Below are 19,649 nucleotides of genomic sequence, written 5' to 3'. Positions count from 1 at the left end.
CTTCAACTTTTTTTTCTACTATTTCTACTTTTTAAAATATTAAGCTTTTTAACACTTTTTTTTCTTTTTAAACATTGAAGTCAATGAGAGCATGCTTAAAATCCTTAATCTTCTTCCGCTTCCAAAAGTTTCAGCTTCTTCATACTTTCACCTACAGATGCTAAACTTTAAAATGTTCACAAAATATTCAGCTACCTGGCTGTATCTTTTCAGTTTGATATCTGTTACAGTTTTTGTGAAAAAGCTGTTTAAGTTTAGTGATCATTTCAGGAAATTTCATTTTAAAGGCGTTTGATGCCGTGGTTACCAAACCTTCTTATACACAGTGATGGGTAGTGGGGGAGAGCACAGACATATCATGTACTGATTTATAATAGAGGAATTTGATGGGGCAGTTTTGATGGAACAATTCTGACGGGTCAGTTTTGATGGTGGCAATATGATGGGACAGTTTTGATGGTGGCAATATGAGGCAGTTTTGATGGGGCAGATTTGATAGTGGCAATATGATGGGGCAGTTTTGATGCTATTCAGCATTCCCACACATTTTCTCCAGGAAATGCATTTTCTAGTTGGTGGGAATGCTTTAGCAGTCCCACTATTGTTTTTTTTTTTATTTATTAGTGGGACTGCTTTAGCTATAGTATATATGCTATAGTTATTAGTTTTTTTATTAATTAATCATCATCATATTTTTATTATTATTAGTGGGAATGTTTCAGCAGTCCCACTATTGTTGTTTGTTTTTTTATTAGTGGGAATGCTTCAGCGGTCCCACTATTGTTGTTCGTTTTTTTTATTAATCATCATCATCATCATCTTTTTATTATTATTCGGTACGTTTTTCGACTCTGTGTAACTTCTGCACACTTTCAGCTATTAAAGCCATTCAACTTTTAAAATGTTCAGCTCTTTCAGCTGATGTGTGCTCTCCTTCAACTTTTTTACTACTATTTATACTTTTTAAAATATTAAACTTTTTAACACTTTTTTTTTAACATTGAAGTCAATGAGAGCATGCTTAAAATCCGTAAAATCTTCTTCCGCTGCCAAGTTTCAGCTCCTTCATACTTTCACCTACAGACGCCAAACAAACTTTAAAATGTTCACAAAATATTCAGCTATCTGGCTTATCTTTTCAGTTTTATATCTTTTACAGTTTTTGTGAAAAAGCTGTTTAAGTTTAGTGATCATTTCAGAAAATTTCATTAAATTAAGGCAGCCAGGCTTTTGTTGTCTGTTTTGTTTCCATGGTTACTAAAGCTTCTTGTACACAGTGATGGGCAGTGGGGAGAGCACAGACACCAACTACTGATTTATAATAGAGGAATATGATGGGGCAGTTTTGATGGTGGCAATATGATGGGGCAGAAACTATATGGACCCCTTATATATTTGTACATGTTGATCATATCCCCCCTTAATCTCCTCTTATCAAGAGTGAATAAATTCAGTTCATCTAATCTTTCCTCATAGCTGAGCTCCTCTACGCCTCTTATCAGTTTGGTTGCCCTTCTCTGCACTTTCTCCAGTTCCCCAATATCCTTTTTGAGAACTGGTGCCCAAAACTGAACTGCATTTTCCAGATGAGGTATTACAAATGATTTGAACAGGGGCAAAATGTTATCTCTCTTGCTCTCTCTTGCGCTCTCTCTCTCTCTCTCTCTCTGGTGTCCATACCTCTCAATACAAGAAAGGACTTCGCTTGCTTTAGAAACCGCAGCTTGGCATTGCATGCTATTATTGAGCTTATGATCTACCAAAACCCCCAGATCCTTCTCCACTACGGATTCCACCAGTTGTACTCCCCCCTAGAATGTATGATGCATGCATATTCTTAGCCCCCGAGTGCATAACTTTTTATTTCTCAACAATAAACCTCATCTGCCAAATAGTTGCCCAATTAGACAGCATTGAGGGCGGCTTGTAAATTGGAGACATCCTGTAAGGACGTTATTCCACTGCATAGCTTGGTGTCAACTGCAAAGATGGAAATTTTACTTTTGATCCCAGACCCAATATCATTTATAAAGATATTTAAAAAGTAAGGGTCCCAGCACTGAACCTTGGGGTACACCAGTAAGGGTAAGAATCATTAACCACTACTCTCTGAATTGTGTCTTTTAGAGAGTTTTCTATACATGTACAAACTGATATTTCCAAACCTGTAGACTTTACTTTACACATGAGCCATGTGTGAGGATCTGTATCAAACGCTTTTGCAAAATCCAAGTATACCACGTCCACCTCCACCCCTTTTGATGGGGTCAATATGATGGGGCAGTTTTGATGCTATTCGGAATTCCCACGCATTTTCTCCAGGAAATTGATTTTCTAGTTCTCTTTTTTTATTAGTGGGAATGCTTTAGCATTATTGTTCTATTGTTCTTTTTTTTATTAATCTTTTTATTATTCCGTACGTTTTTTGGGCTCTGCGTAACTTCTGCATACTTTCAGCTATTAAAGCCATTCGACTTTTAATATGTTCAGCTCTTTCAGCTGATGATGGGACTTTTCCAACTTTTTTTTCTACTATTTATACTTTTTAAAATATTAAGCTTTTTAACACTTTTTTTTAACATTGAAGTCAATTGAGAGCATGCTTAAAATCCTTAAAATCTTCCGCTACCAAAAGTTTCAGCTCCTTCATACTTTCACTTACAGACGCCAAACAAACTTTAAAATGTTCACAAAATATTCAGCTATCTGGCTATATCTTTTCAGTTTGATATCTTTTACAGTTTAAGTTTAGTGATCATTTCAGAAAATGTCATTAAATTTAGGGCATCCAGGCTTTTGTTGTCTGTTTTGTTTCCATGGTTACCAAAGCTTCTTATACACAGTGATGGGCAGTGGGGGGAGGCGGCTGGAGCATCTCAGATTACAGAGACCGGGGAGAGCACAGACACACCATGTACTGATTTATAATAGAGGAATATGATGGGGCAGTTTTGATGGTGGTAATACGATGGGGCAGTTTCTATGCTATTCAGCATTCCCACACATTTTCTCCAGGAAATTCATTTTCTAGTTATTCTTACTATAGCCAAATTTACCACCCTAACTCCTCCCACAGCTTTTACACTACAGAGACAGTAATATACTGAAAGGTGCGGATTGTTCCCAATTTTTGTTCTATTACTTTGTGGAACGTTTCGCTGAATGGTTCACAAAATATCTTAGTTTTTGCGGCAATATTGGTCCCATAGGAATGAATGGTGAAATGTTCAAAACTAGAGTGGGAGGTGACAAAAGCTAACAACCCCATGATCAGCCAAAACATTATGACCACCCTATGATCAGCCAAAACATTATGACCACCCCATGACCAGCCAAAACATTATGACCACCCCATGAAAAAAAAAAATTTGAAGAAAAAAAATCATTTTTGAAAAAAATGTTCAGCTCTTTCAGCTAATGATGGGACTTCTTCAAGCCACTCCACCCAGTTACTCCACCCACTCCAGTTGTAGACTACTGTAGGTGGAGGCAAGAACACTTCACACAATTTCCCCAGAAATTGTAGCTTTTCTAGTTTGTCATGCGGGCTCATAACCTCCTGCTGACAAACTGTACAGATAAGATAGTAAGTTAGCAATAGGAATGTTTATTTTCCTTGTTCTGTTTGACAGGTATCATTGTGAATGGCTGTTCACTCTGCTTGTGATGGACTTAATGTCTTTCAGCCTACTGGGATGGCTTTCCTCTAGGGGGAGGTGCTCCAGCCTAATTCTGTATGCTTTATATTGTGTAAAATTAGCCATGGCAAGGCCTAATGTGAGAGGAACCTGACCTGTTAAACCACTGTATGGTCTTGGCCACCATGCTGCATCTCAGTTTCAGTGTCTTGGCAATCTTCTTATAGCCTAGTCCATCTTTTATGTGGAGCAACAATTCTTTTTTCAGATCCTCAGAGTTCTTTTCCATGAGGTGCCATGTTGAACTTCCAGTGACCAGTATGAGAGAATGATAGTAAGAGTACAAACTTTATCACCCCTGCTCCCCATTCACACCTGAGAACTTGTAACCCTAGCGAGTCACATGACATCGGGGAGGGAAAATGGTTAATTGGGCCCAATTTGGACATTTTCACTTAGGGGTCTGCTCACTTTTGTTGCCAGCGGTTTAGACATTAATGGCTGCGTGTTGGGTTATTTCGAGTGGACAGCAAATTTACACTGTTATACAAGCTGTACACTCACTGCTTTGTAGCAAAGTGTCATTTATTCAGTGTTGTCACATGAAAAGCTGTAATAAAACATTTACAAAAATGTGAGGGGTGTACTCACTTTTGTGAGATACTGTATATAGAGAAGTTGTCCCTGGCATCCCATAATTTCCCTAATCTCTATCCAAGTTTTATCCCCTCAATGAAATATATAAAAACAAGCACTGGACTGTTTCTTGACTCTGGGATACTGTGAAGATTTGGTGTGCCTGGCTGTGCAGGGTGGGGGACCCCTTTTCACCAGCGGCTCCTAGGTAGAGTACGCTGCATTTTTATTTTTTATTTATTTTTTTAGCTATGAGCGAGTGTGGGGTGGTGTCCCTTCCCTCCAGTCAGGTCTCATTACATGGAGCTGGCATAAACGAGAAGAAAAAGGTGTACTATAACGGTAAACCTAGATCAGATTTTAAAGGCATAGGTATGAAAATAAACACTATTGAAACATACACAACATGAATAGAACAGTACAGAAAAATTAAAAATCATATATACTAATACATAATGTGCAGTGAGCCCTTGTGCATCTACACTAGGGCTGCAACTAACGATTTTCTTCATAATTGATTAGTTGGCCGATTTATTGTTTCGATTAATCAGTTAATAACCTTAAAAAAAAAAGTGTGGTGTATAATTTACTTAATATGTAAAGTTAAAAAAAAAGGCAATTTATTCTTTATGCAGTAATAAATATAAATAACCAACTATATGGTTAAGGAGCAAAATATTGAATCCACTCTGAGAATAACAGACAGAATAGATATACTGTGTATATATATTAGAGCAGGGCTCGACAAAACCCGGGCGCCAGGTCGCATTGGCGACTAGAATTAGCGATTGCCGCCTCGGGCAGCACAGCTGGGGGTATCCTGTGTCCGTGGACCCCCCGGCGTGATTGCGTCGGGCCGCGCCGCCGGCGGCCGGTAATTGAGCCCCCGGCTTTGAGGCCTTCTGTGATCCTATTCCTTCTGGAATCTGGCGCCCTCTTGTGGTGGCCGTTGGAATTACAACCAGCAATGCTAATGGAGATCTCTCCTTTCATTTACTTAGAACACCTAAACACACATATGTATATATATGTGTGTATGTATGTATGTATGTATGTGTATATGTGTATATATATATATATATATATATATATATATATATATATATATATATATACACACACACACCCTTTTTTTTTTATTTTTTTTTTTTTTATTCTAACACCTTAGAGTAAAATGGTGGTCGTTGCAATAATGTCTGTCACACCATATTTGCACAGCGGACTTACAAGCGCACTTTTTTTGGGGAAAAATAATTTATTTAACCACTTTCAGACCGGACCATTTTGCTGGTAAATGACCAGAGGTCTTTTTACACTTTGGCACTGCGCTGCTTTAACTGGTAATTGCGCGGTCATGCAATGTTGTACCCAAACAAAATTTGCGTCCTTTTCTTCCCACAAATAGAGCTTTCTTTTGATGGTATTTGATTGCCTCTGCGATTTTTATTTTTTGCGATATAAACGTAAAAAGACCGCAAATTTTGAAAAAAAATGATATTTTCTACTTTTTGTTATTAGAAAAATCCAATAAACTCAATTTTAGTCATACATTTAGGCCAAAATGTATTCAGCCACATGTCTTTGGTAAAAAAAAAGTCAATAATTGTATATTTATTGGTTTGCGCAAAAGTTGTCACATCTACAAACTAAGGTACGTTTTCTGGAATTTACGCAGCTTTTAGTTTACGACTGCCTATCTCATTTCTTGAGGTGCTAAAATGACAGGGCAGTACAAAACCCCCCCAAATGACCCCATTTTGGAAAGTAGACCCCCTAAGGAAATTGATAAGAGGCATGTTGAGCCCATTGAATATTTTATTTTTTTGCCTCAAGCGATTGAATAATGACAAAAAAAAAATTTTTTTTTTTTTTTTACACAAAGTTGTCACTAAATGATATATTGCTCACACATGCTATGGGCGTATGTGAAATGACACCCCAAAATAAATTCTGCTGCTTCTCCTGAGTACGGGGATACCACATATGTGGGACTTTTTGGGAGCCTAGCCGCGTACAGGGCCCCGAAAACCAAGCACCGCCTTCAGGCTTTCTAAGGGCGTAAATTTTTGATTTCACGCCTCACTACCTATTACAGTTTTGAAGGCCATAAAATGCCAAGATGGCACAAAACCCCCACAAATGACCCCATTTTAGAAAGTAGACACCCCAAGCTATTTGCTGAGAGGCATGTTGAGTCCATGGAATATTTTATATTTTGCCACAAGTTGCGGGAAAATTACAAACTTTTTTTTTTTTTTTTTTTTTTCACAAAGTTGTCACTAAATGATATATTGCTCATGCATGCCATGGGCATATGTGAAATGACACCCCAAAATAAATTCTGCTGCTTCTCCTGAGTACGGGGATACCACATATGTGGGACTTTTTGGGAGCCTAGCCGCGTACGGGGCCCCGAAAACCAAGCACCGCCTTCAGGCTTTCTAAGGGCGTAATTTTTTGAGTTCACTTCTCACTACCTATTACAGTTTTGAAGGCCATAAAATGCCAAGATGGCACAAAACCCCCACAAATGACCCCATTTTAGAAAGTAGACACCCCAAGCTATTTGCTGAGAGGCATGTTGAGTCCATGGAATATTTTATATTTTGCCACAAGTTGCGGGAAAATTACAAACTTTTTTTTTTTTTCACAAAGTTGTCACTAAATGATATATTGCTCACGCATGCCATGGGCATATGTGAAATGACACCCCAAAATAAATTCTGCTGCTTCTCCTGAGTACGGGGATACCACATATGTGGGACTTTTTGGGAGCCTAGCCGCGTACGGGGCCCCAAAAACCAAGCACCGCCTTCAGGCTTTCTAAGGGCGTTACAGTTTTGAAGGCCATAAAATGCCAAGATGGCACAAACCCCCCCCCCCCCAAATGACCCCATTTTAGAAAGTAGACACCCCTAAATTTAGGGGTACACTAGTGAGACTAGGTAATAAATGGCGGGTGCCCTGAAACTATAAAAAAATAACTAACCAACCAGCGTCACCTGTAACAGTTATATGGTGATCACTGGTGAAAGGGTTAACTAGGGGGCAATCAGGGGGCTTTATGCGGTAGTATATGGGGGTCCCTGGCGCTATAAAAAGCTGCGGCGAACCTAAATACCTACCTGCCTAACTAGCGTCACCTGTGACACTAATACAGCGATCAGAAAAACGATCGCTTATTAGGCTGGGTTCACACTGGAGCGATGCGGGAACGCCACGAATGCGCGGCGGGTTCCCGCATCGCATGCCTCCCGGCGGCAGTTCACACTGCCCTATGCGAACTGCTGGGAGTGTCAGTGAAATGTTAATGACACCCCCAGATCAGTTCGCATATCGCAGTGCGATCTGCAAACTTGGATCGCATGGTGTGAACACCCATGCGATCCGATTCTGCTGCGGACCAAAAAAAGGGTCCCGTGCGAGTTTGCGGCGGGTGCGGCGGGTGCGACACGAATTCAGCCATACTATCTGTATAGCTGAACTCGAATCGCACAGAGATCGGATGTGATTTGCACTGCAGTGCGGTGCGAATCACATCCGTTCTCATAAACCGCTGCAATGTGAACCCAGCCTTAGTGACACTGGCGACGGGGGGTGATCACGGGGTTAAACCTTTATTGGGGGGGTTAGGGGGGTACCTTAGAACTAAAGGGGGCTAACCCTAACTGCCCTAACAGTTATTAGTCACAAATGACACCTGCCGGGTGATCAGGGGGTTAAACCTTTATTAGGTAATAAATGGCGGGTGCCCTGAAACTATAAAAAAATAACTAACCAACCAGCGTCACCTGTAACAGTTATATGGTGATCACTGGTGAAAGGGTTAACTAGGGGGCAATCAGGGGGCTTTATGCGGTAGTATATGGGGGTCCCTAGCGCTATAAAAAGCTGCGGCGAACCTAAATACCTACCTGCCTAACTAGCGTCACCTGTGACACTAATACGGCGATCAGAAAAATGATCGCTTATTAGGCTGGGTTCACACTGGAGCGATGCGGAAACGCCGCGAATCCGCGGCGGGTTCCCGCATCGCATGCCTCCCGGCGGCAGTTCACACTGCCCTATGCGAACTGCTGGGAGTGTCAGTGAAATGTTACTGACACCCCCAGATCAGTTCGCATATCGCAGTGCGATCTGCAAACTCGGATCGCATGGTGTGAACACCCATGCGATCCGATTCTGCTGCGGGCCAAAAAAAGGGTCCCGTGCGAATTTGCGGCGGGTGCGGCGGGTGTGGCGGGTGCGGCGGGTGCGGCGAATGGCTGAACTCGAATCGCACAGAGATCGGATGTGATTTGCACTGCAGTGCGGTGCGAATCACATTCGTTCTCATAAACCGCTGCAATGTGAACCCAGCCTTAGTGACACTGGCGACGGGGGGTGATCACGGGGTTAAACCTTTATTGGGGGGGTTAGGGGGGTACATTAGAACTAAAGGGGGCTAACCCTAACTGCCCTAACAGTTATTACAGTCACAAATGACACCAATGCAAAAAAAAAAAAAAAAAAAAAAAAAATGACATTGGTGTCACTGTGACTGGGGGGCAGGGGTAATTGGGGGGGTGATCGGGGGGTAAAGGGGGGGTGTGAGTGTGCCTGGCATGTTCTACTGTGTGTGGGATGTGTTGGTGCAACTCACTGATCCGCTCTCCTCCGTGTCGGAACGAAAAATACCGACACGGAGGAGAGAATACATCACTTCCTCTCCTGTGTTTACATTACAGGAGAGGAAGTGATGTCACCGGGGATTTCCATTCGTCGGGAGCGATCGCGAGGGGGTGGCCATGAATGAATGGCCGTCCCCTCGTCCGGGATCGCTCCCGAACGAAAACCGACCGCCGCAGGCACCGGGCGGGGGCCCGATCGGGCCCCCGACCCGCGGGAGGCAAAGGACGTACATGTATGTGCTTATGCCTGCCCGTGCCATTCTGCCGACGTACATCGGCGTGCGGCGGTCGGCAAGTGGTTAATAAAAAAAAAATAAGACAACAGTAAAGTTAGCCCAATTTTTTTTATATTGTGAAAGATAATGTTACGCTGAGTAAATTGATACCCAACATGTCATGCTTTAAAATTGCGCCCGCTCATGGAATGGCGACAAACTTTTACCCTTTAAAATCTCCATAGTCGGGGTTTAAAAAATTGTACAGGTTGCACGTTTTGAGTTACAGAGGAGGTCTGGGGCTAGAATTATCGCTCTTACTCTACCGATCGCAGCAATATCTCACATGTGTGGTTTGAACATTGCTTTCATATATGCGTTCGCTTCTGCATGCAAGCTTGGCGGGACAGGGCGCATTTAAAAATTTTTTTTTTTTTTTTCTTTATTTTAAACTTTTATTTTTTCACTGTTTTTTTTAAAAAAAAAGTGTATCACTTTTATTCCTATTACAAGGAATGTAAAAATCCCTTGTAATAGAAAAAAGCATGACAGGTCCTCTTATATATGAGATCTGGGGTCAGAGAGACCTCACATTTCATATTTACACTAAAATGCAATTTAAAAAAAAATCGTCATTTGAAAAAAATAAAACAAATAAAATGTCCCTCTAAGAGCTATGGGCAATGACTTGGAGACAGGTGGGGGGCTATCTTCCCCTCACTCGTCTCCATGTCAGGCCAGGGACAGGTCCGGATCGCCGTCACGGACCCGGCTCCTAACTTTTTTAGCTGGCTCCTAGATTCCAAGCAAATTTGTCAACCCCTGTATTAGAGGGGATATATACTGTATATACTATTAGAGGAGATATACTGTATATACTATTAGAGGAGAGAGGTACTGTATATACCGGTACTATTAGAAGATATACTGTATACACTATTAGAGGCTATATACGATTAGAGGAGAGATATACTGTATATACTATTAGAGGAGAGATATACTGTATATACTATTAGAGGAGAGATATAATGTGTATATACTATTAGAGGAGAGATATAATGTGTATATACTATTAGAGGGGATATATGCTGCATATACTATCAGAGGAGATATACTGTATATACTATTAGAGGAGAGCTATAGTGTATATACAATTAGCGTAGATATAGTGTATATACTATTAGAAGAGAGCTATACTATTAAAGGGTCAATCTAGTAAATATCATCAGACTCATTAACTTTAACCCCATTTTGTTACTGGCCGATTAATAGATTATGAAAATAGTAATCGATTAATTTCATAATCGATTTAGTTGTCGATTAATAGATTAGTTGTTTCAGCACTAATCTACACGTTTCGCCGTTGGGCTTCTTTGGGATACAGTCAAGGTTCTACAGCAAATAGAGAGAATGGACCTCACTGTCTGAATATAGAACATATAGGTTTTAAAATGGTGATATACCACTGTACATTTTAAAAATAGATTTTAGTCAACAGGAAATAATCATAATGCAGGTGGATATGAACAAGAAAAAAAATTGCTTTTACGTTGTTCTTGCAGAGAGATAAGTCTCACTTATAAGTATCCGGAAACTGGTTCACAGGGTACCATCTCACTGGAAACCGGTTATACTACACCACTGTCAAGATCTGTGCACAGATGGGTCAAGCCAGCGTAAGATGATATAAATATGTAACTACCAACACACAGAGTAGGCTCCTTTTTAAGGTATGTTACCTAATAACAATGATCAAAGAAAAGGGGTACCTACTAGTAAAAGAAGAGCAGGAAAAGCCAGACAGTTCCAGGGACAGGGGCAGAATAATGCACAAAGAGTGGACTCAGTGCCAAAGAAGGGAGCCAAATTTGGGCTTCAAAGCCCACCAATCAATTTGTACACCCACCGGGAAAATAGTCCAAATATGAGACTGAGAGATTGTCCACAATATTTAGCAAAATCTATAAAACAAAAACAGAACCAAGGAAGAGGTTAAGTAACCAAGTGATGCACTATAAGTATCCATCTATAGCTAGAAAGAAGAAGTACTTGCTTTAGTATTAAGACAATGATGTGTGGCCCCTGGGGAACAGCATTATGCTAGTCACAACATGCCCCTGTATGTGGCGGCCATTTAAAGCCCAAATTTGTGCCAAAACCACGGGTAAAACTGCACAGTAATGATATAAGAGGGCAACGGCAAAAAAAAAAAAAAAAACTTGTTGCGTACTATCCATTACATTCAGCTAATCCCATGAGTAGACCAGCATGTATAAAAATACAGTGCATGTTCATTCATTGTCCATACAAGGAGTTTTAAACAGTAGTGTTGTTTACATAGATGAGATTAACGCATTATATATTTATAAAATCAAAAAAAGCTGTGCTATAAAATAAAAAATAGTACATACACCATGCCAAGGAAATTGTAGCCAAAATTACAGTCACAGGTAATATAAATATATATATATATATAAGTCTCTGGTTAATGAACTCCAAAAAAGTGCCTGGTCATCATAGAAGTATATTATGCTTACCAGATAGCATGCATTTAAAGGCGATTGGCTAACCCAGCCTAGGGCCTCTAAGCTTGTAGATGTCAACACCTCAGGTCAGGGCCAGATAAACTTATATACTGCGTCCGTCAAAAAAAATCCGTGCGCTGTCATGAAAGGCCCTTGAAAGAGAGAGGGACTACCATAGCATAATGCGTTCAAACGTTATCAAAATGTATTAATAAAAGTTACTTACACATACACACTGAGCCTTTCCTATCACTTGGATGGCGTGGTGACATCACTACGTGCCTTCCTGCAGACGCGTTTGGTCATCAACCAGACGTTCCCCATTGAAAACGTCTGGTTGATAATATTTATATTTGATAGCGTTTGAACATATTACGCTATGGTGGTCCCTCTCTCTTTCCGGAGCCATTCATGACAGCGCACAGATTTTTTTTTGACGGATGCACTATATAAGTGGACCTGGCCCTGATCTGAGGTGTGGACATCTGCAAGCTTAGAGGCTCTAGGCTGGGTTAGCCAATCACCTTTAAATGCTTGCTATCTGGTAAGCATAATCTACTTCTATGGTGACCGCTCACTTTTTTGGATTTCATGCATCTGCACTGCGGTGTTCATTAACCAGAGACTTATATATATTTTTTATATTACCTGTGACTGTAATTTTGGCTACAATTTTCTTGGCACAGTGTATGAACTATTTTTTATTAATTTTATAGCGGATCTTTTTTTTTTTTTTTTTTTTTTTAAATTTGTATTTTCTGTGTTGTCACACTGTGTTTCTGCTGCTCTTTTATAGTTTTCTCCCCCCCCCCCCCTTTTTTTTCTTTCTTCTATGCCAGCGCAGTTATACCCTTGTTTCTTCCATTATATATTTATATTCTAGCAACATAGATGATTATAATCTGACAATGTCTTATTAAACCTCCATAGGATTCATCCATAGGATTCCTGTTTGGTGATCAAGCCCTCAGACGAGGGCAGAAACGTGGTAGTAATGGATGAGTTACAATATAGAAAGGTGTTGGGACATCCTGAAAAACTGATCCTGGTACAAACCAATATCGGAAGATGTCATTACTAGATTTAATCAATAGTATGATGACATCATTGCTTCCGCCTTTGCTGATGGCTTGATCACCAAACAGATTTTTGAGGGCACAGGTTCCACATCCCAAGACCCCAAAACACATAAAAATCTTTTACACCCCCCCAGGACGCCCGATCGTTTTGGGAGTAGGTTGCAAGACCAAGAGAGCTAGCAAGTTTGTTGACGAATATCTTCGACCTCATGTAATCACATTGCCCTCGTATATCAAGGACACTTTAGACCTCCTTCAAAATCTGGATGGCCTGACGGTACCTGTAGGATGTTCTCTTGTAGCTATCGATATTGAGGCACTTTATTCATCCATTCCACATAATTATGGCATTGAGGCCATCTCCAGATTTTTGGGGGAAAGGGGACCTAAGTCACAGGGCCTCAACAACTTTGTATTACAACTGTTATCTCACATTTTGACCAAGAATGTGTTTTCTTTTGACGAGTCCCACTTCCTCCAGGTACAGGGTGTCGCTATGGGCACATTCTGTGCGCCCTCCTATGCAAACCTGTACCGGGGGGGGGGGAGGGGGGAACGTGATTAGTTTTACAATGAGTTTGTGGAGCTTTTGGCCAACGTTCTGTGCTGGTTCCGCTACATAGATGATGATCTCATGCTGTGGGCGGGGCCAGTGGAGGCGCTGGATTAATTTATGAAAATGCTTAGTACCAATGGGTACAACCTCAAGGTTACGATGCAATCGAGTACAACTACAATTTCCTTTCTTGATATTACCATCAACATTGAAATGGATGGCACTCTCAATACATCACTTTATCGCAAGCCCACTGCTGGGAACACAATATTACACGCATCAAGTGCACACCCACATTCTTTGGTCCAAAGTATCCACTTTGGCCAGTACCTATGCCTGAGGCGAAACTGTTCCAATGAGGCATACTTTAAGCAGGAAGCTGACCCTCAAGGGGGTCCTCCAGAGGGAGACCCAATGGGTATATGACTTACGAGCAACTGTGTACCCAGGTCTGAATGACATGCTTAGTTTTAAACTTATAAATATCACCCGATGCTAATAATATTTGTACAATATTCTCCTAATATGGGTCGTTCAATTTTGCTTGCTTTGGTACTTGGAGCAATGTATTCCTACCCGGTTGACCCTTTCCGCATGGTCTCTGTATATAGCATCACCTTCTCATTATTTTTATAAACTGCGTATATCTTTTTTTTTGGTCTTGATATGAATCTTATGGAGGTTTAATAAGACATTGTCAGATTAGAATATAAATACTGTATATAATGAATTAATCTTATCTATGGAAACAACACTGCTGTAACTGTTTAAAATTCCTTGTATGGAAAATGAATGAACATGCACTGTATTTTTATACATGTTGGTCTACTCATGGGATTAGCTGAATGTAACGTGGATAGTATGCAACAAGTTGTGTTTTTGTTTTTGCCATCGACCTGTTATGATGTCATCATTACTGCACCATTTTACCCATGGTTTTGGCGTGAATTTGGGCTTTAAATAGCCGTCACATACAGGGGCATGTTGTGACTAGTACCTTGACCGTACCCTGAAGAAGCCTAATGTTGAAACGCGTAGATACGCAAGGGCTCACTGCACATTATGTATTAGTATGCATAATTTCAAATTTGTCTGTTCTTTTCATTTTGTGTATTTATTCCCTCAATTTATGGATGTGGCTATGTGAGTGCGCTTCTTTTCTGTTTATTATTACATGGAGCTGGCCTCTTATTCTGTGCAGTGTGTGAAATCAGATGCTTACCCCTGCCTACTAGTGCTGAAAAAAATATTTGTGTGTATTTTAGGAGGCTCAGGAGAAGAGATGGAGCAGATAAACACTTACATCTTATTTAGTGGGAGGATTTGTTTCATCTCTGTGCATCACCAGAAGTAAGTGACTTCAGTGGATATACAAAGGTTTACAATCACTTTAATAAGGAGGATGGTGGCTTGATTACATAGATTAGTTATTCACTTTGGAGAACAGGTGCTTAAAGTGGTAGTAATGGCTTTAGAAAAAGAAAAAACCCTGCAAGGTAAAGGCATAATGTGCCAGTATGCATTGCATACTAGTACATTATGAAAGACTTACCTTGAAACGAAGCCCTTCAGTGGCACGCTGACACTGCTGCAGAGGCTTCCATATTCACCATGTCTTCCTTCTGGGTTTGCGGGTGCTTCAATGGCTGAGCCGCGATGACGTCATTACCGCATATGTGTACGGGAGTCGTGGCTCCAGCACATGTCTCTAAAGGAAAGGCACAGGCATAGCGTTGGTTCAGAGCGTATGTGTCGGTGATGTCACTCTCTGCTGCTCCCTAGAATATCTCCTAAAGTGTACTGTATATGTTTAGGAGATATTAATTTTACCTACAGGTAAATAATAGGGATGCACCGAAATTTCGGCCGCCGAAACATATCGGCCGAAAATGCCCTTTTCGGCAATTTGCTAAAAGGAAAAAACGGCTGATAATTGAGCCGAAAATGGGGCAGGGCCTGGGCGGGGCCTGGGCGGGGCGGAGCTCCGCCCCTGGTGCTGCCCATCATGGGGGGGTGTATAGTGCAGGAGAGCCGCCTCCGCCGTCTGGTTCAATAGAGCGCCGAGAACATCACAGCTTTAATTTCAATAGCTGTGTGTTCCCCGTCGCGCGCCGTCGCATACAGCCCCTCCCCCTTGCCCAGGGAACTTTGATAGACAGATCACCCATCCAGATTGATCTGTCTATCAGAGTGCCCAGACAAGGGGGAGGGGCTGTATGTGACGGTGCGCGACGGGGAACACACAGCTATTGAAATTAAAGCTGTGATGTTCCTGGTGCGCTATTGAACCAGACGGCAGAGGCGGCTCTCCTCTCTCTTCGCTGCACAGGGGGCATTACTGGCTGCACTGGGGTCATTACTGGCTGCACTGGGGACAACACACTTGTCTCTTTTATCATGTCCGCAGTCTCTGACCATCTCCTTTACCATGTCTGCAGTCTCTGACCATCTCCTGTACCATGTCGCCAGTCTCTGACCACCTCCTGTACCATGTCGCCAGTCTCTGACCACCTCCTGTACCATGTCGCCAGTCTCTGACCACCTCCTGTACCATGTCGCCAGTCTCTGACCACCTCCTGTACCATGTCGCCAGTCTCTGACCACCTCCTGTACCATGTGGCCAGTCTCTGACCACCTCCTGTACAAAAATATTTTTTAAAAACAGTCATTTTCGGTATCGGTCAGTTTCGGTTTTTCGGCCTAGTGTGTTTTTCATTTTCGGTATCGGTTTCGGCACCAAAAAACCCATTCAGTGCACCCCTAGTAAATAAGCTTTATTGTAAGCTTACCTGTAGGTAAAAATTAACTTTGAGACTTACTACCACTTTTAGGCTGGCCATACATTATACAATTTTCTTCTATAGATTTCCTTTAGATTTACCAAAACCATATAATATGAGGTCAAATCTGAACACTTTCAGTTTGTGTGCAATCAGGCAGGCCCTTGTACTACGCAGTTGAAGGTAAATCTAAAGGAAATTGAATAAGAAAATTGTATGGTGTATGGCCAGCTTTAGAGAGGATATGATTACAATGTACAAATATTTCAAAGGCTACTTCAGTAATGGTATTACATTTTAATGACCCTGAAGAAGACATGCGGCCAGGATTTGGGGCTAGAAGAAAGGAGGTTTAACGTTAGATTGAAAACTGTAGAACTCCCTCCCCCAGGAAGTGATACTAGTTGAGAATATCGACTGCTACAAAAAAACTTTTAGATATCTTCCTCAGGAAGCAGAATTTACAGGACTATGGGAATCGATACATGGTAAAAAAAAATACCGCTTCTTTTAGTCAAAGTCAATAAACAGTCCAAGTCTTGGTATCATAAAACGAAACTGCAGGCTCACCGCTAATATTAGATCCTATACATGGGTTTGGCTCCTCAATATTAAGGTTGCCAGGCAGGCCACATGGGGGGGCCAGCAGCCCTGGTCTCAGCTTGTCTGAGAGTTCACTCTTGCATGTGAGTCTCTCTTCCACTCACTTCCCTGACACAGGCGCTGATTTCAATCTGTTGCCTTCCAAGCCTCCTCACCTGGGACCCGTTTGGGACCAAAGTCCTGGGAGTCAGGGTTTGGAGGCTCTTGCCACCCAAGTCTCTTTTGAACCTCCAAAATCCCAGGTCCCTAATACAAATTTAGCAATCCAGAGAGTACTGGACATCATTCCTCTTCAGCCAAAATTTACTCGGGACACCTCACCCTGCATGGGTGAGAACCCCTGAGTACTGCAATGTCTCTACAACTGTCCTCCTTAAAAGGGACCACAACCCAAATATTGGGTTAATGTAGAAAAAGAAAGGGAGCAGCGGGCGGGACTTTAAATGAGGCACACGGAAGCAAGAAAAGAAGCAATTAGATAAAAAACAGGTTTTAATAAGTTTGAATAGTCATATATTGCACATATTATTACACATAATCATAAATTAATATTCAAAATTTCATCAAAATATACATTCCAGCAAGGACTTAATAGTACATACATGAGAATCTTCACATAAAATACCCGTTAGCTATGGATATGTGGCACTCTAAAGTGCCACCTAAGAATAAATGAAAACAAAAATCAAAAATGGAACATTCATTCTTTGTTAAAAGATGTGTACACAACACAGAAGTTGACAGCTCTATGCGTTTCGTGACCTTTTTATCACTCATCAGGAGCAAAACCATGAAGGTAACCTATAAATAGAGAAAACAGACATATTTGGAAATGTCTAGGGAAAGAGCTGGACAAATATACAGTGTGGAGAAACCCACCTGTACACCTGATCCATAAATTTGCATATATACCTGCGCAGAGGCGGTGCGGGACATCGGTAGTCAGGCCAAGCCAAAGATGCCACAGACCGGGGTTGAGGGGGCAGGGTCAAAGCAACACCCAAACGCACGAATGGCAACCCAAGCAGGTCCAAGTGTAGAATGAGACACAAATTCAGTGTTGAAGATGGTGTGATGAATACTAAAAGGACATCTAAAAGTAAAACAGACAAAGAGTCTAAGTATGACGAGTGAATGTGAGGAGAATATGTGATGTTGAGGAAAAAAAAAAAAAATAAGAATAAGAATGAAAAAAAATAAAATGAAAAGTGCAAAAAAAGGTTGGATAAAGAGGAATGATGAAGGATGTGAAATGGAAAGACTTGGGTGATGAAAATTACAAAAATGGGATCAAGGGGGTGAAAACATAACAATCAATTGGATACTATATTTCCCCTGTTTATTTTTGCTGCGTGCGCATCGGTGGTGTGGGACGCTGCTTGTCTTATGGCTGTGCTGTTCTTTGTCACGTCCCGGGGTTGCGATGCACAGTGGATTTCCCCTCCGCCCTGTTCTGACGTAGGGCTGGCGGGGTCCACTGTGCATCAACATCATGTTTCCAGTGCCGGAAGTTCGGCGTCCTCGTGGCATACTTATACCGGCTGCTTGGTTTTACATCTCCGACGATTGGAGGGCTCGGTCTGACGCTCGCGGCTGCCGAGCCTGGCTGGCGTGGCGGGCAGCTGTGGACGCTTCCCTTGCCCTTCCTAGTATCGGTTACTTGACGTTGGGGGTAGGTCTATGGCGGCGCCCTCTGCATGGGTTCTCTTCCCTGAGAAGGTTCCCATACACAGGTCTTATTTTTCTTCTGCAGTTTTTTGTTACACTCCCCTTCAAGTACACACACTATGTGTTTTCTTACCTCCACTCACGTATTCTCATGCACTCATACATTTGTATTTCTTTAATTCAAGAACTATTCTCCTCTTTTGCAATTTTTCTATTTTAACCCCCTTGATCCCATTTTTGTAATTTTCATCACCCAAGTCTTTCCATTTCACATCCTTCATCATTCCTCTTTATCCAACCTTTTTTTGCACTTTTCATTTTATCCTCTTTTTCATTCTTATTCTTTTTTTTTTTTTTTCTTTCCTCAACATCACATATTCTCACATTCACTCGTCATACTTAGACTCTTTGATTGTTTTACTTTTAGATGTGCTTTTAGTATTCATCACTCCATCTTCAACACTGAATTTGTGTCTCATTCTACACTTGGACCTGCTTGGGTTTGCATTCGTGCGTTTGGGTGTTGCTTTGACCCTGCCCCCTCAACCCCGGTCTGTGGCATCTTTGGCTTGGCCTGACTACCGATGTCCCGCACCGCCTCTGCGCAGGTATATATGCAAATTTATGGATCAGGTGTACAGGTGGGTTTCTCCACACTGTATATTTGTCCAGCTCTTTCCCTAGACATTTCCAAATATGGCTGTTTTCTCTATTCATAGGTTACCTTCATGGTTTTTCTCCTGATGAGTGATAAAAAGGTAATGAAACGCGTAGAGCTGTCAACTTCCGTGTTGTGTACACATCTTTTAACAAAGAATGAATGTTCCATTTTTGATTTATCCCGATTTTTGTTTTCATTTATTCTTAGGTGATACTTTAGAGTGCCACATATCCATAGATAACGGGTATTTATTTTATGTGAAGATTCTCATGTATGTACTATTAAGTCCTTGCTGGAATGTATATTTTAATGAAATTCTGAATATTAATTTATGATTATGTGTAATAATATGTGCAATATATGACTATTCGAACTTATTAAAACCTGTTTTTTATCTAATTGGATTTTCTTGCTTCCGTGTGCCTCATTTAAAGTCCCGCCCGCTGCTCCCTTTCTTTCTTTTTCTATAATTGAACCCGGGATGGAGGAGGGGTTTTCAACGGCTCCTACATATACTTCATTTAAAGTCCCAAACACTGTTGCTCCCCATTTTTAATCGGGTTAATGTACCTGCCATCCAGGACACATTCCTGGTGTTCTGTACACTTTGTATAATTC

General features: G+C 41.3%; 1 protein-coding gene across 8 annotated transcripts in view; it reads left to right on the top strand.

The window, feature by feature from the left end:
- Positions 1-19,649, top strand: part of PIGM (phosphatidylinositol glycan anchor biosynthesis class M) — a 313,826-nt gene that overhangs the window by 61,209 nt on the left and 232,968 nt on the right. For 3 of the 8 annotated variants that reach the window (XM_077491877.1, XM_077491875.1, XM_077491878.1), the window contains one exon: positions 14,585-14,669. The exons of the other annotated variants lie outside the window; for them this stretch is intronic. The gene's annotated coding sequence lies outside the window, so the exon portion shown is untranslated. The remainder of the gene's footprint in view (positions 1-14,584; positions 14,670-19,649) is intronic. 8 annotated transcript variants of the gene reach the window in all.

The sequence above is a fragment of the Lithobates pipiens genome, unplaced genomic scaffold, assembly GCF_037356315.1.
Source record: "Lithobates pipiens isolate NorthernLeopardFrog02 unplaced genomic scaffold, aLitPip1_a1.2 Scaffold_19, whole genome shotgun sequence".
Taxonomy (NCBI): domain Eukaryota; kingdom Metazoa; phylum Chordata; class Amphibia; order Anura; family Ranidae; genus Lithobates; species Lithobates pipiens.
This window is presented reverse-complemented; position numbering and strand designations above follow the sequence as displayed.